Raw genomic sequence first — 25,808 nt, 5'->3', positions numbered from 1 at the left:
TCGTGACCACTGGCGTTATATCCCTCTTAGCCAAAGTGACCAAGGGGGACAGAGAATAGCCCTTAAACACTGAAACCCCCAGAACAATGAGGTTCTGACCCACATTGAAACCCCCAGAACAATGAGGTTCTGACCCACATCAAATATATACCTCCAGGCCTCAGTTGTGTTTCATTCAGCTCCAGGCCCAGAAAAACAGCGAGACCAGACAAGGGAGGCCACAGCTGACCTCCGGACCAGTGCATGGACTGTGACCCCCTGCCGGGGCACCAACCGATCCGTGGAGACCACGCCCCTAAGAGAACACTCCTGGAAAGCTGGTGAATATTCTACTGAGCACCTCCCCGAGACACCCCTCCCCCAGACCTCCACCTTTGAAAGACCTTGGGATGGCACACCCAGTGGGCTCTCCCTCCTGGGAGCACGGCCTTGCTTTTACCTTCCTCCTTCCCCCCTCTACTTCCCCCACAGGCGTGCCTCTCCTAAACTCTAAGGGTCCTCACCAAACCGGCAGCCAGGGGAGCCGTGGGCAGCAGCAGGTCGTCCCAGGCTACCCCCGGAACCTGTCTCCAAGCCCCCCCCTTCTCTGACTTCCCAGTGAGCCAAAGTAACCCTGCCTGGGCTCTCCTGTTTCCTCAGCTTTAATAAACGTGCTCTGGCCCTGGCCGGTTGGCTCTGTGGTAGAGCGTCGGCCTGGCGTGCAGGAGTCCCGGGTTCGATTCCCGGCCAGGGCACACAGGAGAAGCGCCCATCTGCTTCTCCACCCCTCCCCCTCTCCTTCCTCTCTGTCTCTCTCTTCCCCTCCCGCAGCCGAGGCTCCATTGGAGCAAAGTTTCCCCAGGCACTGAGGATGGCTCTGTGGCCTCTGCTTCAGGTGCTAGAATGGCTCTGGTCGCAACAGAGCAACGCCCCAGGTGGGCAGAGCATCGCCCCCTGGTGGGCGTGCCGGGTGGATCCCGGTGGGGCACATGCGGGAGTCTGTCTGACTGACTCCCCATTTCCAGCTTCGGAAAAAAATAAAAATAAATAATAAAAATTAAAAAAAAAATAAACGTGCTCTCGAAGTCACCTGGATTCCTACTGTAAAACTTTCCCTGCATAAAGTCAAGGACCCACACACAACCTGCTGGCCCTTGGCAGACCCAAAGGGGCCACGTCCCTTGTCTGGTCACATTCCCGGCTGCTCTGTGGTTGGTGCTATGCTCAGGCCCGCGCAGCTCCGAGAGCCACAGGGCTAACTGGAGAACGCGCAGAGGAATGCGGTGAGCACTTTACCAAGCAGGAAAGGAGACACGTGGGCTTCTCTGTTAGGCCCGGGATTATATTATCGTGGGCTGGGTGCTTCTTTCAACTAACCAATCAACTTCTTCATCTTTCGCGGGCTCGTATTGGCCCTTGCCTCAACCAATCTGGTTCTTCCCCAGGCTAGACTGACAGGCCTCTATGGCCATCATTCTGGTTCCCATGGCACATGCCTCAAAGTAGAAGCACCTCCCCCTGTGCCATCTTGACTTTTACTGGGCATGCGTCCTCGTAGAGGACATTTCTCCTGCCGCCGTTTCTCCCGCCGTAGACTGGGGACGGACCGGTTGTACCCTGGGGAGATGGAAAAGCTGGTCCTTCTCCTCTAAATGGGGGTGGGAGAGGTGTTGATCCCCTTAGTGGGGCTAAGCTGCAGTCTCGTGGGGGTGTCTGAGGCTGTAATTTCCTTGTGAAGCAAGCAGACTTTTTAACATCTGATTCCTTTTGCTCTCTTCCCTGGTGAATATCTAGCTACCTACACTAACCTTTCCATCCGTGATGGAGGTCACACTATGGTCTGAATTGTTCCCTACACACAGAAACCATTGCCCCCACCTTGACAAGAACGCTCCTTGGGCATACCACCAACTCATGTCAACACTGACGTGTTGTGAAGTTGGCCCGGGGTTATATTATCGTGGGCTGGGTGCTTCTTTCAACTAACCAATCAACTTCTTCATCTTTTGTGGGCTCGTATTGGCCCTTGCCTCAACCAATCTGATTCTTCCCCAGGCTAGACTGACAGGCCTCTATGACCATCATTCTGGTTCCCATGGCACACTACTCCTCTATGGCTGAGTAGTGAAGTCGGCAGCAGGGTGTTGTTTAAAGGTACCGGCCAAAGGCATCTGAGTTTTAGTTCCAGCGAGGCAGACTCTCCTGCAACTTTCAGAAATTATATCAGCAGTTGGCCTTTCATAATGAAGAGAACGGTCATTCAGAACTCTGGGGCCCCGTTGATCCCTAATTTCTCCATCTGTGATTGTGGTGCGTGGAATGGGAATCTATTTAATCTTGTTCCAGTTCCCATTTTTCTCAGCTTCTTTTTGTGGTTTCCGTCTGGGAGCATCTAGAGTTCTGCGCTGTCTTCTGCATCTCGGTCTCTTATGTGCCCCTCCCAAGAGAAATGCTCTGGCTGAATCATTTAATTACTCTCCAGTATTCCTCAGTTACACACGATGCAATACAACATGCATATTAGGCAAGAGTCTCACCTTATGCCATTTCATGGACTGTTGGTCTGAGATTGGACAAGCCCGGATACTATCAGCTACAGTCATGGGTCAAACCACTGACAACTAAGATAACAATTTCCTTATGGCCTGGCTATTCAAAAGGAACCTGTGAATGTGAGAGCCACCCTGAAGTTAAAGAACTCTTCTCCAACGTAACCGAGTTCTAGCTTCATCTAACTCTCTCCTCATAGCTCAGAGGGGCCACCTTCCAAAATAAACTTCCCAGTCCGCACTACCCAAAGCAATCTCTAGATTCAACGCATTTCCCATCAAGATGCCAATGGCGTATTTCACAGAACTAGAACAAATATTCCAAAAATTTATATAAAACCGCAAAAGACCACAAATAGCCATCGTTATCTGGAGGAAGAACAACAAAATTGGTGGAATCACGCTATCTGATATCAAACTATACAACAAGGCCATAGTAACCAAAACAGCATGGTACTGGCATAAAAACAGACATAGAGATAGATTAATGTACAGAATAGAGAGCCCGGAAATAAACCCACACATTTATCGTCAATTGCTATTTGACAGAGGAGGCAGAAAACACACAATGGGGTAAAAGTAATCTATTCAACAAATAGTGTTGGAAAAATTGGACAGATGAGTACAAAAAATAAATAAAGAAAACCAGACCACCTTCTCACATCATACACAAGAATAAACTCAAAATGAATTAAATATTTAAATGTTAGATTGAAAACCAGAAAAATCCTAGAAGCAAACATAGGCAATGAAATCTCAGACACTTCTCATAGTTCCATCTTTTTCCTGATACATCACCTCGAGCAAGGAAAAATAAACACACGGGACGACATCAAACTGAAAAACGGTTACAGAGCAAAGGAAACCCGCAACGAAATGAAAAGACAGTCCACTGAATGGGAGAACCTCTTTGCCGATGATACATCTGATAAGGGGTTAATATCCAATATCATAATAAACTTATAAAACTCTACACACGCACACACACACACCAAACCTCAAGCAATCCAATTAAGAAATGGGCAAAGGACCTGAACTGACACTTCTCCAGAGAGGACATACAGATGGCTGACAGACACTTGGAAAGATTCTTCTCAATGTACTAGTCATCAGAGAAATGCAAATTAAAACCACAAGGAGGCATCACCTCAGGCCCGTCAGAATGGCTGTCATCAATAAATCAACAAATGACAAGCGCTGGCGAGGGTGTGGGAAAAAGGGAACCCTCCTCGTGCACTGTCGGTGAAAATGCAGACTGGTGCAGCCACTGCGGGGAGCAGCGTGGTGGTTCCTAAAGAAAAATAAAAGTGAAACTGCCTTCGGACCCAGCAAGTCCTCTTCTGGGTATATCGAAAGAAACCCAACACACCGAGTTGAAGGAATATGTGCACCCCTATGTTCATTGCAGCATTATTTACAACAGCCAAGACTTAGAAGCTGTCCCGGTGTCCATCAGTGACGAGTAGATAAAAAAGCTGTGGGACATTTACACAATAGAATACCACTCAGCCATAAAAAACAAAGGCAATCTCACTGTAGAAAAAAAAAAGACCGCATTTAGGCCTGCGCTCTGGTTTTCTGTCTGCAATCGCTTTGCATAATTAGTGATGCAAGCACTTGGCAGAAAGCAGCTTTTGTGTGCACGCCTAGTCCATATAAGGCTGCGGGTACCTTCCCTGTGAGTGATTTTCCCCTGTTCACTTGCCCGCCACCACGAGAAGCGGTTTCCCCTGCCTGCTCATTCACCTGCTGCCTGAGAACCCAATAAACAGGACTGGTCTGATGACTTCTGGCTCCGGGGTTCTTCTGGGGTCTGCCCAAATCCCGTGTGAACCTCCTGGCCTCGACCCCCTGCATGACACTTACCTTTTGTGACAGCGTGGATGGACCTTGCCAGCATTATGCTAATGAAATGCTAAGCCAGTCAGAGAAAGACAAGTGCCATATGAATTCACTCATATATGGGATCTAATGAAGAAACTAACAGACGATATAAGAACAGACTCACAGAGACAGAGAACAGACTGACAGTTGTCAGAGGAGAGAGAGGTTAGGGGACCGGGTGAAAACGGTGGAAGGGATGAAGCGAAGAAAAAAATACCCCATAGACACAGACAACAGGATGTTGATTACTGGTGATTAGAGAGGGAAAGGGGGCGGGGAGGTGGAAGAGGGTGAAGGGAGGATAAATGGTGATGGAAGGAGACTGAACTTGGGTGCTGAACACACGTTGCAGCATACAGATGATCTACCACAGAGTTGTGTACATGAAACCTATACATACAGTGGAATACCACTCAGCCATGAGAAATGATGACGTACTGCCATTTACGACAACGGGGATGGACCTTGAGAACATTATACCGGGTGAAATAAGTCAATCAGAAAAAGCTAAGAACTGTATGATTTCACACAGAGGTGGGATGTAAAAATGAGACTCGTGGACCTAGATAAAAGTGAAGTGGTTCCCAGGGTAAGGGGGTTAGCTGGAGAGGGGAGGGGGGAGGGAGTCGAGAAGGACAACTATACAGTGACGGGAAATGATTTGACTTCGCAGTGACGGGCGCACAACACAATTGACAGTTCAGATGCTATAGAGATGTTCACCTGAAACCTATGCCCTCTTATTGATCAATGTCACCCCTGTTAAATTTAATTTTATAAATTAAAATAAGAAAGAAACAGACTCATCGATACAGAGAACAAACTGCTGGTTGGCAGATGGGAGGGTGGTTAGGGGGCTGGGTGAGAAGGGGAAGGAATTAGGAAGTGCACACGGGCAGGTACAGAATAGTCACAGGGGTGTAAAGTACAGCACAGGGCATACAGCCAATGATACTGTAATAACTATGTGTGGTGTCAGCTGGATACTAGACTTCTGAGGAGATCCCTTCATAAGTTACATGTGTCTAACCACTATGCTGTACACTGGAAACAAATGTAATATCGAGTGTGAACTGTCATTGAAAAGTGAAATAAATAAGTGACATCCTTTAGAGCACATGAAAAACTGGACTTCCGAATCCTGTTGTAGGTAGGACCACAAGACTAGTTATTGTCGAATGCCTTCTGGCACGCCTTTCTGTTGAAGGCACTTAATTGTTAGTGCTAAACATCTGACTCTTTCTTGTCCCCTCCTTAAGGGATCAAATGATGCACTCACTCGAATAGGGCGGGATCTGCCATCCTGGGTGCCTGAGTGACTATGTGGAGTCAAGATGCTAAGCTTTACTGTATGAAACATGCAAGTTGAACAAAACAATAAGAAACCTTCCATTGTATCTATTAAGGCACTGACATTTGGGGGTACTTTGACTTCAGCCTCACCTACCCTATCCTGATACAGACAAGTAGAAGAGAAAGAAAAATCAACAAGATAGGTAGACATGGGAGATGTTATCTTAAGGGAAATGAATCAGTCACAGAGGACAAATGCTGTGTGTCATGCTTAGGTATCGGACATCTAAGATAGTCTATCATACAGGAGCAGCCAGTGGAATGATGGTTATATGGGGGACAGAGAAGGGAACCTGGGTTGCTATGCAAAGAATAGGAAATTACAGATGAGTAACTTCTAGCCATCTGCCAGACATCAAAATGCCTACAGTTAACAATAAGGTATCATGCACCTAAAACTAGTTCAGAGGGTAGATCTCACGTTCGTTGTTCTTACCACCGAAAGAAAACTAGCAAACAAATCTAGAAAAATAATTAATAAAATAAAAAAGCAATACGGAAATACCGGGAAACTGTTGGAAATAATGAATATTTTTTTATTGCCTTAATTGTGGTGATGGTAACAAAAGTAAATACTTATGTTCAAACTCTTCAAAATAGGCACACTAATTATGTGCAGTTTTTATTTTTATATATATACACCAATTAGACTTTTAAAAAGCTAGGAGGAAAGGGAAATTAAAAAAATGCAGAAAAAGAGGAGGTGGAATAAAGGTATTTGTGGGAAAAGAAGAAGGTATCAGGCAACAGAGAGTCTAAATCCCAGGAGGCACATTCTGGGGCTTGTCGACGGATATTTTGGGGGTTGAATCTCAACGCTGCCACTAACGTGTGAGACTGGGTGTTTCTGAACCTTTCTGAATCTCAGTTTCCTCTCATGAAAAATGGGAGAAAAAAAATAATACCAGGTGTCTGGGATTGTCCTATAATTACATTTAAGTGCAAGCGTCCAGCGGGCCCGGTGTGCGAAGTGCTCAGTGAATACTGATTGGCTGAGCCAGGGGCTGACTGAGAAATCTCAGGTAGGAACAGGGAGGAGCAAGAGGTGCAGGGTGCCCTGTGGTCGGAGGGGGTCTGATTGCCACGCAGGCTGCTGGCCCCCGACTCTCCCAAGTATGTCCCTGCGTTGTAATTTAGTAAATCATGTCAAGCAGTGGGGCGTTTGCTTCCTCAATCAAGAGGTGGATTTATGCCTAATTCCGAAGGCTCTTCTATGAAGTGCTGTGAGCTCCGGAGGCCCCAGCTCCTCGGAAGCCAGATTGCCGCGTGGTGATTGATGTGATCGGGGAGGATGGCCCCACCGCCACGCGCGTCAATCTGGGTCTCGCGGGCACTGACTCAGCCTGGCACACCTTGGCACACCACCAGCCCCGGGCCCCTTCTCACCTTCCCGTGGCTCTTGATGATACAACGAGTGAGGGCAAGGCCCGGGTTCAGAGGCTGCTGGGTCTCATTTTTTTCACTCATTTACTTAACCAGTAAGCTCTGTGCTGGCTCGGTGCTCGGTCCTTGAGATGTCAACGGAGAACTCGAAAGGCCCAGTCCCGACTCTACTGATGCTCAGACTGTTTTGGGACAATCAACAAAACAGCCAGTCACGCTGTCACAATGTGGGGAGTGATAAAAATAAAGGGGGGGGGGGTATGGGGAAGCACAGGTGCCCTGAGGGTAAAGAGGGTGGCATCCCAGCTCCTCTGGAGCATGGCGATGGAGGGTTGGCGTCCCGGGAGGGGACCTTTCCGCTGAGGCAGGAAGGAGACGTCTAAGAAGCAGGGAAGGCAACGAGAGAATGAGTGAAGACCCTGGAGCAGCAAGCCCCCCAACGGCCCCGCCCCCACCCCACCCCCCACCCCACCCCACCCCCACCCCCCGGCCCCGCCCCCCGGCTCCCCCCCCGGCCCCGCCCCTGGCCGAATGGGTTCTTGCTTTGCTCTCTATCCAAGGCCGAAGGAGGAAACGGGACCACCGCCCCCCCCCGCCCCCACCCCTCCACCCCCCACACCCCCACACCCCCACACCCCACACCCACACCCCCCACACCCTCCCACACATCCCCCTCGGCCCCGCCCCCCACACCCACACCCCCCACACCCTCCCACACACCCCCCTCGGCTCCGCCCCTCCACCCCCCACACCCCCACACCCCCCACACCCTCCCACACACCCCCCTCGGCCCCGCCCTCCACACCCACACCCCCCACACCCTCCCACACACCCCCCTCGGCTCCGCCCCTCCACCCCCCACACCCCCACACCCCCCACACCCTCCCACACACCCCCCTCGGACCCGCCCCCCGCCCCCCCCCCCCCCCCCCCCCGCCGACCGGGTCCTTGCTCTGCTCTCTGTCCAAGGCTGAAGGAGGAAACGGGACCACCGCCTCTTGGGGCTGCTTCTTTCGACATCCGGACCATAATACACGTGGAAAGCCTTTCGTGAATGACCCAGGGCGCTGTCACAGTGGTGGCGATGATGACTGTGACTGTCCTGGCTGAGACCCCACGTTGCAATTCCAGGCGGCCTTCTTCTTTTTGTTGAACCTCACAAGCTTCCCCCACCCCCACCCCCACCCCCGGAAGTCTTCAGTGCAAGTCAATTAATTACCTGTCAGTGTCCCGTGTCCGGGGGACTGTGGCCCCCTGCTCACCCCTCTCTTCCTGACAGCCGGGCTCTGAGGTGCTCAGTCTCCGGGGGACCCCTTTCCTCCCGGTGGCGGCTCCTCTTCCCGCTATTTACTTCTCCTTTAATCTGCATATTATCATCAGCACAAAGCCCTCGGAATAACATCTGACAAATGACACCTATTAAAAAAAAAACGGCAAGCACTTCTCCTTCGCCGCCTTCTAATTTGGAATAGCATTATACCCATGCACCGCTAGACAAGCAATATTATGTTAAGAACATGATGAAACACCAGCAGCTCTGTAATGGCACCCACCAAATGGTAATTTCTGCTTCAGAAATTGGTCATTTATTTTGCTGGTCCGTTCTTACGTTTCAAATTAGATGAAGTTTAATATACTGTAAAATTGAATGTATTCTGTCCTTTTCAACAAATATGGCATGTGTGAAAATGATTTATGGCTCACGGGAACCTCTAAAATGTTAAATAATCTCTTTTTTTCTGTGCGTCCCTTAAGTAAGTTATGGCCCAAGAGTTTAAACACAGGAAAAGCAAAACTTTATTAAAGCCCCGGGGCCCTGGCGCCCGCTGTCGGCGGAGGAACGCGGAGCCGCGGCGCGCAGCACCTCTCACGTGGGGCTGTAAGAGCGAGCGGCCGCATTAATTGCTACATTAATTTTCTTCTGTTCTCTGTAATTGAGAGGAAAGCAGGACTTCCTCCAGTGAGGGTTATAATTTGCGACTTAATTCTTAATAAAGCTGTGTTGAGACCACGGGTGCGTAGCAAAGGTCATTTCTTTCCGTTGGGTGTTCGGCATGGTGACGCCGGTCAATCGTGGGAACAGCTGCTTGCAATGCCCGCGTGGGAGGGCGGAGGCAGAGGGAGCCAGGGAGGAAGACGTGCACGTCCCCCAGGGACAAGTGACACAAGACTCCCCTCTGGAAAACGCTGGACTTCTGCCTTGCTTTTCTCCCTTCCACTGGCCACAGCGCTGCCCCAAGCCCAAGGGGAAACTTGGGAAGCCCAGATAACTGGCCAGAGGGCACGGCTAGATGTCCCAGAGGGCGGCCAGGCCCCAGCCCTGCTCCATGACTTTAAACACTCTGAGCCTTAGTTTCCCCATCTGTAAAAATGGGCAGATTATATGATAACACAAGGACGATAACCAACTCTTTCATCACCTGCACTGCGCGCGCCAGGCACCGTCCTGAGTACTTTCCACAGAAATTAATTCATTCCGTTCCCACGGCCATGCTGCGACGCTGGTGTGTTTTACAGATGAGGAAACGGAGACACAGAGACACCGGGTAACTTGCTCCAGGTCCCACGGGTGGGAGCAGGGTTTAATCCCCAGTGGTCTGACGCTAGGCTTCCTTCTTTCCACCTCCAGGCTAAGCCATCCGCCCGCTCCTGGGAAACAGAACTTAGCGAAAGGCGACAGTGGGTGTGGCCAGGCGTGGCGTTTCTTCACTGGCACGTCTTCGGTTCAAACGACGTTTATGTGGCATCTGCTGTCTGGGACCCAGCCACAGGCCCCACCAGGGGGTCGGGCCGTGGGGGGGGGGGGGCGCAGAGCGACAAGGAACGTTATGGTCTTTCACGTACTTAAAATATACTTAAATAAACCCATGACTTTATTCAGAATGCTGAGGAGCCCCGATGGGTAGGTAACCGTCCATCCCCCATGCTGGGTTCGAGGCCCGTGGTCTCCATGTCCCTTTCTCGTCAAAGTAGAAAGAATGTCATATGAAGAAAACTCAATGGTACTGGAATTTGAATAACGGATTCCCAGTCTTACCTTTGGTCCTTAAGTTCTGAGTATTTTAGAGAAATCCAATCTCCCAGAACATCAGTTTCCTAAGTTTTTTTCTGAGCAAATTAATGGAGGAATGGAGGAACGGGCAATGTGAACACCCTCCAGTTCATCACACGTGTCCGGTGCTCATGAAATTGATGCAGATAGTAAGAGCCACACAAAAATTGCTAGCAGGAGCCATACCATGAAAAGCATCCAACTTAACGTTAAAAATCTAAAGAAACTGAGAATAGGCAATAAAATATACTTGAAAGCATTCTATAAGCACGGGTCAGTTTGTAGCCGCTGATTCTTGCCCCAGTTGACTCCCGGCGACAACAGAGATTTCTGTCACGCAGTTAGTTGTAGTAAGAAGTTCCAACTCCTGCCAGTGGAGAAAGGGAGGGAATTAAAAGCTGTCTGAGAACTTCCAGGCACGTACCAGTCTCTTGACTTATGCTATTGTTTCGTGCTCGCAGCAGCTTGGCAAGGGATACGTCAATGTGGCCATTGGACAGATTAAATAACCAAGGGCCGGTCTGCAGTTTCGGTGACCCGACGACTTCCGAATTAGCCTTCCGACTTGAGCCACTGGGACAGTTTCATCCCAAAGTGGATCTCTCCTCGTGGGTCTCCGCAGAAGCTGAAGGTAACAGTTACCCCAAGGGAAGTTCTTGGGAGGAGCAATCTGCAGACACAGTGGAAGCCCAGGCAGATGGGAGGCCAGAGCAGAATAAAGAGCAGTGTGGTCGATAAAGGATCATAGTAATTAATGATGGGGAGTCCGGCGACTCAGACCTGGATCTGAATCCTGACCTCTCTCAGCCCCAACGAGGTGACCTTTCATACATTTTTTTGAGCCTCAGTTTCCTCATTTCCAACACTCTGACACAGGTGTTGATGACCTAGTGTTGTGTGGAGAATCTAAACGAGATGCTGTTGGGATGGTTGACCTTAGTCCGGCGTTCTGCAGAGAGAAAAAGGTCCTAATGAATGATTACTCTGAAATTGTTAGGAATTCTTGTTTAGGCTCATCTGAAAAAAAAAAAAAATCAGAACCAGGGCTAAACCCACTATAACTGGGAAATATGCCCAAATCTGTCACTGGCTTTTTGTTTATTCTCTTTCCTTATCAAATGGGAAGCTGATTAAAAAAAAAAAAATCCACCAGCTCCAACTCACCAGCACGGAAAGACACAGAGAACAACCCAATACTGGTCCTTCCCATAAATGTTCTAGTTCTCTGGGTCCGGCTGAGCTCCTGGATGGCACTTGGGTGAGTCTCACGATTGGACAATTTGGGAATTCCCACACTTAAGGGTGTAGCCTCTGATTCTTGCCTTTAATGTGTATACGAGTCACCTGGGAAAATTTTTGCACTGCAGATGTCTGACCCACCTGGCCCATGAAATGGAAATTTAGGGTCGGAGACCTCAGAGTCTGATTCTTGGTTTGGTTTGCTCCTCTTTTTTTTTAAATAACAACCTCACTTTCCATCCAGCCATCTTATAATTGCTTACAAAGCTAGTCATATCTGCATCTCCGGAGTTCAGCAAAATGCTTCACAAATACTGGTAGAATCATTCAGCCGTTCACCTGTCCATCCACCCGTCTGTCTGTCCAGCCATTCACTTATTTATCCAACCGATCCTGGTCTGAGTGATCAACACGTTCTGAATAATTATTTCTAGTGCCGACCTATAGAACAAAGGGTTTCTGAAAATCAAAGCTCTCCCCCCTCGTAATTGTGAAAATCTTCCTGATTTATTTGGGAGAGGAATTAACCTTCCTCCACGCAGAACATGGCGTTCAAGTGGAAAGCGCAGCCACTGCCTGGCGGCTTCAGGGAAGTCTCTTAACCTCTCCAGACCTTGCTTTTCAGGCGGCACTCTGTTCCGAGGGTCGGCGCGGGTCCTGCTCGAGCACCTGGTTCATAGCGGAGACTTTTTAAACGGTAGATAGTGTTGTTCTTAATGACATAGAAAGAAGACAGCGCCAGGACGTCGTTAGCTGGCGGTGAGGGTCTCTGATGTCGTCTCTGGGTGAACGGCCGGGTCACAACGCTTTAATGCAGCTGATACTGAGCCCAGTGAGTTCACCTCACATAGTCTGTAATCTTCCTTTTCTAGCTCCAGAGACTTTGTTCTTCTCCTTATAAGTTCCATTTCTCCCTTCTATTTGAACTAATGCTTTGCATTTGATTTCTCCTTTTCTTTATCTCTATTAATTCCTCTCTCTCTCTCTCTCTCTCTCTCTCTTCCCTGATAGCTCTTCTCTTCTCTGTTTCTTTTCTTTTTTCTTTTTGTATTTTTCTGAAGTGAGAAGCGGGGGGCGGCAGACAGACTCCTACGTGCACCCGACTGGGATCCACCCGGCATGCCCAGTAGGGGGCTATGCTCTGTCCATCTGGGGCCATTCTAGCACCTGAGGCAGAGGCCATGGACCCATCCTCAGCACCCGGGCCAACTTTGCTCCAATGGAGCCTTGGCTGCAGGAGGGGAAGAGAGAGACAGAGAGGAAGGGGGGGGGGTGGAGAAGCAGATGGGCCCTTCTCCTGTGTGCCCTGGCCGGGAATCGAACCCAGGGACTTCCACATGCCAGGCTGCTGCTCTACCACTGAGCCAACTGGCCAGGGCCCCTGCTTCTTCTCTTACGGCCCCTCTCTTTATCTTCTAGCTTCCTTATTCCTTATCATATCCTTATTCTTTTTCCCTCTGATTTTCTGTCTTCTTGGCAGTCTTTCTTCCTCTCTTGGGGCCCAAAGAAGTTCTGAACACCTGCTCCCGGAAAGAGAGAGTTTACTGTTACCTTTTCGAGTGTAGATACGCTGAACACTTCCTATTTCTCTTCAGACCAACAACAAAGCAGGGAACACTATCCCGTTACAAACAAATCAAATATTGTTTCCTTTCATGCGTGGGACCCTCCGTGGAGGAGCAACCATTCCTGTGGCTTGGCCTCCACAGCAGCGGTCTCTTTCCTAGAGAGTTAAAGAAAAGAGACACTTTGCTGATGGCCTATCACGTCTCTTCTGCTGAGCTAGCTTTCGGTGTGAGGACGTCATTCTCTGGGCTTTTCACGCTCATGAAGTGAGCGGGTTGGACCACAGGTCTCTAAGGCACTTACTTCTCTTAGCGCTGAAACTTCTGGGGGTCTAATCTCTGATTTGCTCTTATCGAAACACTATCAAGCGGCCAAATTTCATCAGCCTGACGAGCCTCACGGGGCACAGGTAGAAGCTATTCAGCTGCAGACAGAAGACAATGGACACAGTGTTCAACTTTCTCTGGGTCTAATGCACAGTGTTAGGCTTTTTTTAAAATTAATTTTAATGGGGTGACATTGATAAATCAAGGTACATATGTTCAGAGAAAACATCTCTAGGTTATTTTGACATTTGATTATGCTGCATTCCCATCACCCAAAGTCCAATTGTCTTCCGTCACCTTCTAACTGGTTTTCTTCCCTCTCCTACCCCCCACTCCGTAACCCCCACACTCTTGTCCATGTCTCTGAGTCTCATTTTTATGTCCCACCTATGTATGGAATCATATAGTTCTTAGTTTTTTCTGATTTACTTATTTCGCTCCATATAATGTTATCAGGGTCCATCCATGTTGTTGTAAATGATCCGATGTCATCATTTCTTATGGCTGAGTAGTATTCCATAGTATATATGTACCTAAGCTTTTTAATCCACTCGTCCTCTGATGGACACTTGGGCTGTTTCCAGATCTTCGCTATTGTGAACAATGATGCCATAAACATGGAGGTGCATTTCTTCTTTTCAAACAGTGCTTTTTTTTTTTTTTTTAACATTTGGAAATATATTTCTAAAAAACCCCAAAGGGCATAAGCAGGAGAGGAGGTCTCAGATCTTCTTTTTCTGCAGGCAGAGAATTTCTTTTTTTTTTTACCCCTTGAGAGCATTTTTAACATAATTTTTCTAGCTTTACGGAAGCATGATTGACAAAATCCCGATCTGTTAAAAGTGCGCAACGTGATAAGTGGATATGCGCACACACACGCCATAATAAATCACTCCATCCTTCGGCAGCTGCCGTATTGTTCGTTCTGTAGAGCCAAGAAAACTCTTCACTTCCTTGACCCTTAATAAAACTTCCGTTCATTGCGTAGGTGGCACTGCCGGGGGAAGCCCGGCGCACAGGGAAGGAACTTCATTATTCGCCAGCGTACTGAGGAGCAGGGGGATAGAATACCGTGCCAGCTGCTGTAACTCTCGGGCATTGTCATCACGGCTTCCTTCCCCGAACTTGTCAGTTATCCCCCTGAAGGGTGACTCTAAGAAGGGTCCTGGATACTTGATCACGCTGTGTCTCTGGTCTTCTTATCTCCACAATGTTCTGGAGAGGTTCACGATTAGGACCATCTCCGCGTAAGAATACAGGTCACACTCAGAATGTCCCTTCTCACGGACATTCCCTCAGTCCCTCTCACACCTCGGTCCCTCTCACGGACGTTCTTCTTGTATCACCAGTTTTTTTTTTCTCCCTTTTTTTTTTTTTTTTTTGTATTTTTCTGAAGCTGGAAACGGGGAGAGACAGTCAGACAGACTCCCACATGCGCCCGACTGGGATCCACCCGGCACGCCCACCAGGGGGCAATGCTCTGCCCCTCTGGGGGGTCGCTCTGCCGAGACCAGAGCCACTCTAGCGCCTGGGGCAGAGACCAAGGAGCCATCCTCAGCGCCCGGGCCATCTTTGCTCCAATGGAACCTTGGCTGCGGGAGGGGAAGAGAGAGACAGAGAGGAAGGAGGGGGGGTGTGGAGAAGCAAATGGGCGCCTCTCCTATGTGCCCTGGCCGGGAATCGAACCCGGGTCCCCTGCATGCCAGGCCGACGCTCTACCGCTGAGCCAACCAGCCAGGGCGTATCACCAGTTATAGGGTCACTCTACCTACCTCTGCTCAGTTGCTTAACTAAGAAATACCCCGAACCAAACTCTCTGCTTCTCCCTTCCCATGAAAAGTCGTTAAAGCCCATCAGTTTGACCTCAAAATTATTTCTTGATTCAGAATTTTCTCCTCCGTCTTTGTTTCCATTGTTTTAGTCCGTAATCGAACATCCCACCTATTTTCCTGCAACTATCTTTTAACTCGTCTCCCTGCTTGGACTCTGGAGGCCCTCTTCCCTTTCCTTTTTCTGGACAGAGAATGGTATCGCCAACTTGAAAACTTGCAGGGGTTCCCATGTCTTTCGTGGTGAAGTCAGAGCTCCTTAGTCTGCACCCAAAGCCCTTCATAATCTATTTCTCTGCCACTGTAGTTATCCAGCATGTTGGAAAAGTGACATTCTCGTTGATCGATAGCTAAGCTTGAAGGCGGTAAACTTAGGGAGAATCCATTTAATAGGAAAACCCAAAAGAGGTAAGGGTGGACTTGTGACTCAGAGGAAAAAGTAAATATATATGAAAAAGTAGCATCATGGTGAGGTGCAGACTGGGGAGGCAGACTCGCGAGGCTTTCTTGAACTTCTCAGTTATGTAGCCAATAGTATCGATATAGAGGAGGTGTGTGTCTTCAAGCGAGTGTTCATGGGGGTTTTCCTCATTTGTAACTTGCTAACCCCCCCAAATACAAAGCTAATTTGAACTTGAGTTATCCCATGATGACTTTCAGTAAGGATAATAAAACTTTTAAGATCCTCAAATCAGGATTTACTGGGGTTCTTCTCATTACTCCAAATCCAGGAGAACTTCTGTGATATAAGATACAATGTTACAGGGGACGGCAGTAGAGGCACCATATTAATAACAGCTTCTGTTTGTTACACACCTACTATGTATCAGACTCTTCAGACACAGTACAGCTAATTATTGGCACAACCCATGTAATATACAATTAATCCTCTTTTCCATCTTGAAAAAAAAAATGAAGATCTAAGACGTAAGTCTGGTTAAAATCACATCCTCAGTAGGAGAGGTAACTGAAATGGAAACCCAAGCTGCATTTGTCTTCCGAATGGATATTTATGGTGTCATACCACACTGTTCGAGCCGTACAGTGGAGCTGTGTTCCCCAGATGAAGAAATAAAGTAATATTGATGGAGCACCTATAAGGTGTCAGCCACCAGTCTTTTCATAGACATCAGCTAACATCCTATGAACTAGGTGCTTATCAACCCAAATTTACAAGTAATTGAACTGAGCAAGGACCAGAAAGTTCCAGAGTCAAAAATGTGACTAATATTGGAATCCAATTCATGAATATCTAGAATTGAAGTTTAATTTTTCTGACCATATTCCTACTGATTCCTTAAGCAAGGCAGAACCAAACAGTTCTCAGAATCAGAGAAACTAGGAATCTGTGTAACTGGATCAAAATGTAAGGGCACTTAACATGATGAGGGACGAGATGGTTATTGATTCATCTCTGAAAGAACACTCCTGTCTTTGAAGACTCAAGGATCCCATTTCTCAAATGCGCGTTTAGGACTTAATCGCCCAAAACCTTCCTTCCAGCTGTAAAATTTTACATTTCTATTATGTGTCAATCGGGACATCAAATAAAATGGATCACGTTTAGGATTAGGTTTGCCAGCAAGTGAGAGAGACAAAAAAAAAATTTAAAAAATAGGAGCTTAAAAAATAGGAGTTTCTCCTCGCTTGTCATATCGAGAGGAAGGACACCCAAGGCTAACATGGTGGTTGTGCCCTACAAAGTCTTCAGAGGGGCCCAAGTTCCTTCCAGAAAACTGCACCTCCATCGTGAGCCAAGAGAACTGGTAGCCCTCCCCCCAGCATGTACGTTCACGATCCACGCAGCAGATGGATAAACAAAGAGAAACAGAGCAAAATAATATAGTCTGCTTGTCTAAGGAGGCTGCCCCATGGCCTGTCCACTGCACGTGTCGTTGGTGAGAACGTAGTCACGTGACCACTTCTGCCTGCAAAGGAAGCTGGGAAAAGACTGAGTGAGCCAGAGAGCAGATTGTCGGAACCACTGGAGGTTTTTTTTTTTACCTTGATGGTACAGGATAAATCATTAAAAATAACCAATTTATTTGCCTAAAACTACACGCTCCATAAGTGTTAGGATCACAAACCAAGTAAAAAAGGAGCTGTGGAAACGAAACCTTAGTTTTGTGAACAAGTCCCAGGGGAAACAAATAATCCAAAAACTGCCAGTCGCTCACAACTCCTGATTCTTTCCAAAGTAAGACAAATCGATGGACCGTCCCGAGCAGAGACCTTCATTAAACCTCGTATTCCACGTCCTTAAGATGAAGGTGAAAACGCCTACCTCCTCTGGGTGTCGTGAGGATGGGGGTAAAATCAGTGACTCCCTGTGTATGTAGGTCGATGTCTTGTTCCAGAGGCAACTGTATCAACTAGAGGTCTCTAGAGAAATAAACCCAATAATGTGTGTGTGTGTGTGTGTGTGTGTGTGTTATAGTAATTGGTTCACGTGTTAATGAGACTGAAAAGTCATGACCTACCATTTTCAAGATGGAGAATCACCCTGGAAAGGGAAGGGAGAGAGGTAGGGGTTGGGGACTGATGGTGTGAGTCCCCATCCGACTGTGCAGACTTGGGACCCGGGAAGATTGCTGTCCCAGGGAAGAGAAGAGAAGAGGAACGTCCTACCCATCCTTCGTCTTTTCTTTCCTTCGGCCCGCAGTGAACTGGGTAGTGCCCACGGGCACTGGGGAAGTCCGTCTGCGTTACTCAGTCCACCAATTCAAGTGTGGATTTCTTTAGACACACTCCCACAGGCACACCCAGAAATAACGTTTTCTCCACGATCTGGGTATCCCTTAACCCAGTCAAGTAGGCACCTGAAACTCACCTTCGGGGCAACCGAAGGCTTGTAAGTTTCTAGAAGGAACGCTAACTGATGGGCTAGTCACAACAATTTCGAGAATGTCTGAATTCAGTTGTTCACACGATACAATTAGGGTTTTCTCTTTCCTGTCTTTTCTATCTCCTCTCCTCTCTATCAGTATTATTTTTATCCAGAGTCTCCTCTTCTGGTGGCAAAGATGGGTCCAAGGGCAACTATCTCATCTTTCTTTGTCAGTTCTTGTAGAAAGAATGTGACTGCTCCCCAATTCATCTTGAGAACGTCCTGGCCGCCCGTCTGACTGGCTCAACTTGGGGCACACACGGGGGTCTGCACTGACCGCAGACTTCCCGTTACATAGAATAACCGCATTTATTGGCTGCACCTCATGTGCCAGCCGCCTATGGTCTGAGGTTGTGCTCACATTTCAACACCAGGGTCTCTAACCAGAAGGATGTTAGGCTGATCATGCAACAGGTCCCACCCAGAAATCAGTTTCTATACTCTTGATTCTTTTAGAAATTGAGGACTCTTAGACGCGAGAGAAACTACACAGGTAATCTATCTCTGCCTCTCATTTTATGTACGAGCCAGACGAGAAGGTTAAGTGACTTGCCCAATGAGACAGAGCTGGTTCTTGACTGATCCAGGGTGAAAACTCATTTCTTTTGCCTCCCGTTCAGTGATTTTCCCACTATTCAACTCTGACTCTTTTTAAAGGATAACTAGTCCTACTCTGACTTATGAGAAAGCTGACCAGTAGATCTTTTCCCCCCCTAACCCAGCCATGGCTACTTTCTCAAGAATTTTGTCCTGTTTCTGGTTGGCCTCATCACTTCGGCTGCAGACACACACGGGACAGGAATGCAGTCCCGTGAACCATCTGCGATGTTTTATTAGAACCCTTTCCAACAATATGCATGCAATTCCCACTCTCGTTTCCTAGATCTGTGACTTAAAAAGTTCTCTGGGGGGGGGGGGGAAATGTATTATTTGTTCAAATGAGTGTAAATTAAAAGCAAATGGTTTCCTCTTAAGAAATGAAAATGTATTGAAGAAACATTAAGAAACAACAGCAAAGCCGTATAACCTTCATAACCCTACCTCCCAGAAACGATCCCTGAATATGTTGGTGTATAATATGATATAATAGGTCATAATTATATACAAGTTGCTCTGTCACTCGCTCTGCTCACTTAACAATATGCTGCGAACATTTTGCAAGTCAGTAATTGTAAATCTACATCACCGATTCAAGTGGTTGTAGAATACTTTGTTGTTTGAATAAACTTTCATTTATTTAAATTATTTCCATATTTTAAGGAACTTCTTCTTTTTTTCAACTATTATGCAGAAAACAACAATGAGTGTCTTATAATATATTTTTGGATACCATGTCAGTCAGGGTCTTATCATTTTAAGAAACATGTCAATCATGACTGGCTCGAAGGGAGAAGTAATTTATTGGAATGCTTGATAACTCACAAATTTGAGTCACAAACCGAATAAGTGGACATCAGAAAGCAGGCAGACCCAGGACACTCTGAGCATCCAAGTAGCAGAAACCAACGGAAGATCCACTGAGGTCACCACCGTGGACAGGAATCAACATCAACCATTTTCTGACCCTGAACCCCCTGCCCTGAAGTCCAGGGAGGAGGGCCCATCAGGTTTCAATGGTGTCTTCGTCCACCGTTTGGCCAAGAGAACATGTGACGTCTTTTTTTCACACTCTCAGAATTACAAGGAAATAATCATTTCCCTGAGAAAAACCCAAGGGTTTCGATCAGAAACAAGAGGAAATGGGTGACACGGGACAACTGAAAATGACACCATAATACGCTCGTCTGGATGTTTCTTAGATTAAATTTCCAGAAATACAAGTGACGAGTGAAGAGGATATTAACTCATTTTTTGAATCTTCTAAATAAGGCAAACATTTTTTGGCAGCTGGAAAGTTAATAAAGGGGAAGTTATTATCCTTATAATAGATTCATTAATACACTGTTAGAAGAAATCCCGGGAGGACTGTCTCAACCTGCCTTTTATATTTTATTTTAGAATTTCAACCAAAGGCAGAAGGAACATGGGTTGAGATTTATGTCAAAACTCATCACTCCGTGCTCCGTGACACGCCTAGCTCGTGTTTACAGGAAGAGCCCCACGGAGAACAGGGTGAATGCATTTATTCCAGTGTTTAAAAAAAAAAAAAGATAAATGGAAACTCGGAACTCAGATTCTTCTGGGGTTTTTTTTTTTAGCTCAGATTCTCCTATTTAAGCACAATTATATAAGCCCCATAAAGAAATATCAGCATCACAGTTTAGAACAAAGACTTTGGGGTCAAACGATCTAGCCTGCGTTTGGGCTATCTCACGTTCTAACCTCTTCACTTTACACAGTTTCCTCATTGGTTGAATATGTCTAATGTTAGTCTCTACCTGACTGGGTTATTATGAAGATTAAACAGAATAATTTTTATAAGATACTTAGGAGAGTAGTCGGCTGATAGGAAGCGCCCAATTAATATGAGCTCTCAAATGTTGGATTTGGCCAGGTTGTTTCAGGGGACTGCTAACTAGGGGGGATTTCTGGATGTCCACATAACACTGTGGAACCGTGAGGGGAAGTTTTTATTGTATGACATAGTCAGAATCTTTATATGCTTATGTGTCGAAACTTGTTGTGATAAAAACAGAACTTTCCGGTAGACCTTATATAGACACACACATACACATACACAGTATCTATATGGTTAGTTGAAAAGATATGCACACCTACGCACCCCTATTTTCATTAAAGCATTATTTATAATAGCCAAGTTATGGAAGCCACTGAAGTGTCCAATGGATGCAATGGATAGAGAAGGCATGGTGCCTCAGCATAAGGGAGTATTATACAGCAATAAAAAGGTCTTGTCATTTGTAACAACGTGGACGGCAGCCAATGGCGTTATGCTAAGTGAAACGAGTGAGGCAGAGAATGATACCTGCTGAATGGTTTCAGTTATATGTGAGGGACATTATTGAGCTCAACCTTTTCCTTGGTAGGGACTATCATATAGCCACCTTGATGACGGTTTGGAAATCGTCTTACTGCCTCCAGCTGTACTTCATTTTAAAATTATTTTTACTTATTAAACGTACCTTTTGGAATAGTACATAAAAAGTGTAGCTTCAGAAAACATTTATTGATGGATTGATGGATTAATTTTTTTTTAAGTGAGAGGAGGAGAGATAGTGAGACAGACTCCCGTATGCACCCTGACCAGGATCCACCCAGCAACTCCCACCTGGGGCCGATGCTCGGATCAACTGAGCTATTCTCAGTGCCTGGGGTGAATGCTTGAACCAATCAAGCCACTGGCTGCAGGAGGAAAAAGAAAGAGAAGGGAGAGAGAGATGGGGAGAGAAGGAGACTGTCGCTTCTCATGTGTGTCCTGATCAGGGATTGAACCTGGAACATCTGCATATTGGGCTGATGCTCTATCCCCCGAGCCAACCGGCCAAGGACCAAATAACATTTAAACGAATATCTATGTATCCGTGACTAAGCTTGAGAAATAGAACATGGAACATGATCAGGACTTTGGAAGTCATCTCTTTATCCCTTCCTGATCACCCACCCTTTTCCCTCCTTCTCAGAGGGAACCGCTCTTCAGATCTTTTGTGCGGTTGATTTCTTGCTTTACTTTGTGGATTTCCCCCCCAGAGAGATGCATTCCCAAAGGCTATTTTTGCCTGTTTTAGAAAAATCTACAAAGAATCATAGAGAATGCATTTTTATAACTTGCTTTTTGTGGTTAAAATGATCGTTTGAGCTCCACACATGCCGCTTTGCTGTTTGTGCATGCCCGGGGCTATCTGGCATTCCCCGTCCAGACAGCCCCACGATTTATACATACATTCCTTTGAAGATGGCCACTTGCAATACCTTTTGTTGTTGTTATTGTTATTATAAAGGATGCTGCTGTTTATGTACACTTCAAATCATTAAAATATATAAAATAGAAGATTTTATAAACAGGTTGATCAAAACATACTGGCAGAAGGTCACCACTGTGAGCGAAGAATAAATCCAGCACACGGCCATTGGACCTGGTTCCCAGGACATACATGCGAGAGTCCCTCGGGCACCGGCAGTGTGCACGCTGAACCCTATCACGTGAGGACCCACCAGTTCCTGAGCAGTGAGTGTGACAGTTGTGCCCAGTGGGCACGCGTGAGAGTTCCCCTCGTCCCTCACCACCTCCTCTCCCTGTCTAATGTTAGACATCTCTTGTCCATCATTCCAGTCTGATAATGTAGAATGATTTCTCAGTGAATGTTCTACATTAGTAAGAATGCTAAAACACTTAAATATACTTATGAACTGTCTGTGTTTTCTTTCCTTTCCTCTGAAGGTTTATTTTCATACTGTGTGAGTGTGTGTGTGTGTGTGTGTGTTTTATTGTTGTTGTTTTTTTCCTTTTCCGGTTGATTTGTAGAAGCTCCTTCAAAATGGCGGGCGTGGATTCCTCCTAGATGACGCAGGTGACAATTTGCTTCTCCGTTTGGGGTTTATCCGTTGGCGTTCTCTATGGGGTAGAACTGGTGTTTTTGCAGAAGTGGAGGGGAACTGGGGCTCCATCGAGCTTCCGAGACGTGGCCGCCTGTGCGGGCCCAAGTCTTGTTTGCCGAAACAGACTGCTCACAAAAATTAGAGGATATTTCAAAATGAATAAATATAAAATGATAAAATACCCACTCAGAGTGCAGCAACGAAGATTTCTATCGTCCAAACACACGTGTAGGCGATTTGGAGCCTGTAAGGCGACCATGAAAAACCCACAGCGCGGACTCAGGGTCACCTAGACTTTCTTGACTTGTTTGAAAGGTAAGTGACTGACTCCACATTTCCTGCCATTGTCTGCGTTTCATCCAAACTGCTTCCAAAATACGGCTGGGTGTTCACAAAGTATGGCTGGACTTCAAGTTGTTTCTTAACTCTCTAATGAGCAATATGTACATATATTTCTCATTTTATACATGTATGTGTATATACAGAGATTTATGTGTGTATGTGTGTGTGTGTGTAATCTCTGATCATGTCCTGGAATCCATTGGAATGTGGTAGCAATTACAAAAGACACAGCCACAGGGCATTATTAGGGTGAGGGCTCTACTGATTGGACACTTTGTAGCTTCAGGGTAGAGGGCTTTTCCTACAGAAAACATTTTAGTGTCTAGATGTTGCTTTGGCTATTTGGAAAGGCTTCCTGGAAGAGGTGGCATGTATAATGGTTCTGATAAATTGCATTGGCCCAAGTGCAAAAAAAAAATATCTATGAATGCCAGGTCTGTGACACTTCATTTAATAGCCAGGAAGGTTGATTTTTCTCAGATGAGGTTGCTCAGATCCAGATGTCGAGTGACTTGCCTACGGTCACCCACTCAGCGTCCGGTGGAACACAGCCTGGAGCCTGCATCTGTCCAGCGTCCAAGCCCATGCCCGCATCCCTGGTGAATCTCACCTCTGGCCTGAGTCTCCGGGCATAGGATGAGGCGGTGCTTTTGTGAACAACCTATCATAGCCCTGCTTGCTGAAAGGTGACCTCATCTGCTACTGCCTACCTGCGTGCAAACCTCAGGGTGAGGCCACATCATAAAAGCACCCTCCTAATCGTCCGCTGCTTAAGGCAAATGAATAGCTCAGCTATGGAGCCGGAATGGCAGGCACTCTCAGTGCACAAGAGCTGGCGGATACACTAGGCTGTGTCATTGATCTCAATTATGCCTTAACCTTTAGCATGATGATGTGACATTACACCCTGTCACTGACGGCGAGTAAACTCTTACTTTTATTTCTTATTAAATGTGAGCTTTCTCACGCCCCATTGATCTCGGCATGGCAAATACTCTGCTGTTTACAGCTCTGACCACCCCGGGCACTCTGTGGGAGTAATTGGGTTCATCAGAATGGGTCGCGCTCCCATGTCATGGCGTCGGGAGAGCGTGGGGCAGCTGACAGTGGGAAAGCCAGCCTCCCCCATGCACAGACCACTTTTGTTCTGCAGTTAAAGTTGACCTTTTCGCTCAGGTTTGAAAGGTTATGTCCTAATAAGTGTGGGCTGCGTTACAGAAAAGATTGTGGCCCTTTAAATAACGCAGAGCGGGAAAAGTCACAGCTCCTCACCGGCTGCGGTGCCTGGCGGTTGTCCTAGTCAGGAAAATAAAGCTGGAGGGTCCTCACGTGTTAAACATCACTCTCTTCCAGGAAAACTCACACACACCTGCACACACTCACACACTCATGAGCACAATCACATGCACAATCACACACACTCACACACTCACACATAACCACACTCACAGTCACACTCACTCACACACACATAATCATACTCACACACTCACACACAATCACACTAACTCATGCACAATCCCACTCATACACACAATCCCATTCACACACTATCACACACACAGTCACACACAATCACACTCACACACACAATCACTCACACACACAATCCCACTCACACACTATCACACACACAATCACTCACACACAGTCATACACAATCACACTCACACACTCACAATCACACTCACACACTCACACACAATCACACTCACTCATGCACAATCCCACTCACACACACGCAATCACACTCACACACTATTGCACAATCACTCACACACTATCACACACACAATCATTCACACACACAGTCACATACACACACACAGTCACAGACACACACACAATCACATTCACACACACACTCACACACACAATCACTCTCACTCACACACACACAGTCACACTCACACAGACACACACACACAGTCACACTCACACACACAGACACACATAGACACACACACAGACACACACACAGTCACACTCACACACACAATCACACTCACACACTCACACACAATCACACTCACTCATGCACAATCCCACTCACACACACGCAATCACACTCACACACTATTGCACAATCACTCACACACTATCACACACACAATCACTCACACACACACACACACACACACACACCCAGACGGCACGGGTTACACTCCTTTTGTACCCGAGCTTTTCTTCTTTTCAGGCCACACGGGTGCTTTGCTCACCCTGCGCCCTGCGGCTGGTGGCTCCAGCCGTGGTTTCCCCACATTTAAAGTAGGAAATAGTCATCAAACTCACACTGGGGCTGCGATGAGGACACGAGTAAATCTGTAAAACCCTCAGAACACTGGCACGGAGGAGGCATCCGTGTTTGTTAACTAAACTGAATAAAAGGGAAAAAAGGACGTAACAAAACGGGCTTGCTGACGTCTAGGGACACGTGGGGCTTGGGGTTTCAGATTACGCGTCAGCTCGCTCTGAGCGAGAGCTGGTCCGCTCTCTGAGCCTCGGGCGGCTTCCACGGCTCCCATGTCCGGGAGTGGCCCTCGTGGGTTCTGATTTGAGAGGTCCCAGTTCAGTTCCCCTGCGGGCCCGGAACTCTGAAGACAGGAGTTCTCCGTCCCAGCTACCGTCTTCTCACGCTCCTGTCCCCCTGGCCAGCGAACAACCCCTGTGACACCTGGACTAGTCTTGAGCACCCACCTGGCAGGAGTCCAACCTGGTGGGCACTCTCACGGCACCCTAATAGCTAGAGCCTCTTTTCGAAGGAACTCGAACTTTCTATTGGACGGTCACATTGTACAAATACTGTCCGTCTAGAGGGTAGGGTTTGCCATGTTGGAAGCACCCCCCGGCCCAGCTGAGAGACGTGGGCTCCTCGGTCACGTGCGGCAGCACAGCACAGCCTTCTGCGTACTTCCCGTCCCG

This window comes from Saccopteryx bilineata, chromosome 4, assembly GCF_036850765.1.
Source record: "Saccopteryx bilineata isolate mSacBil1 chromosome 4, mSacBil1_pri_phased_curated, whole genome shotgun sequence".
Classification (NCBI taxonomy): domain Eukaryota; kingdom Metazoa; phylum Chordata; class Mammalia; order Chiroptera; family Emballonuridae; genus Saccopteryx; species Saccopteryx bilineata.
Note: the sequence above shows the minus strand (reverse complement) of the source record.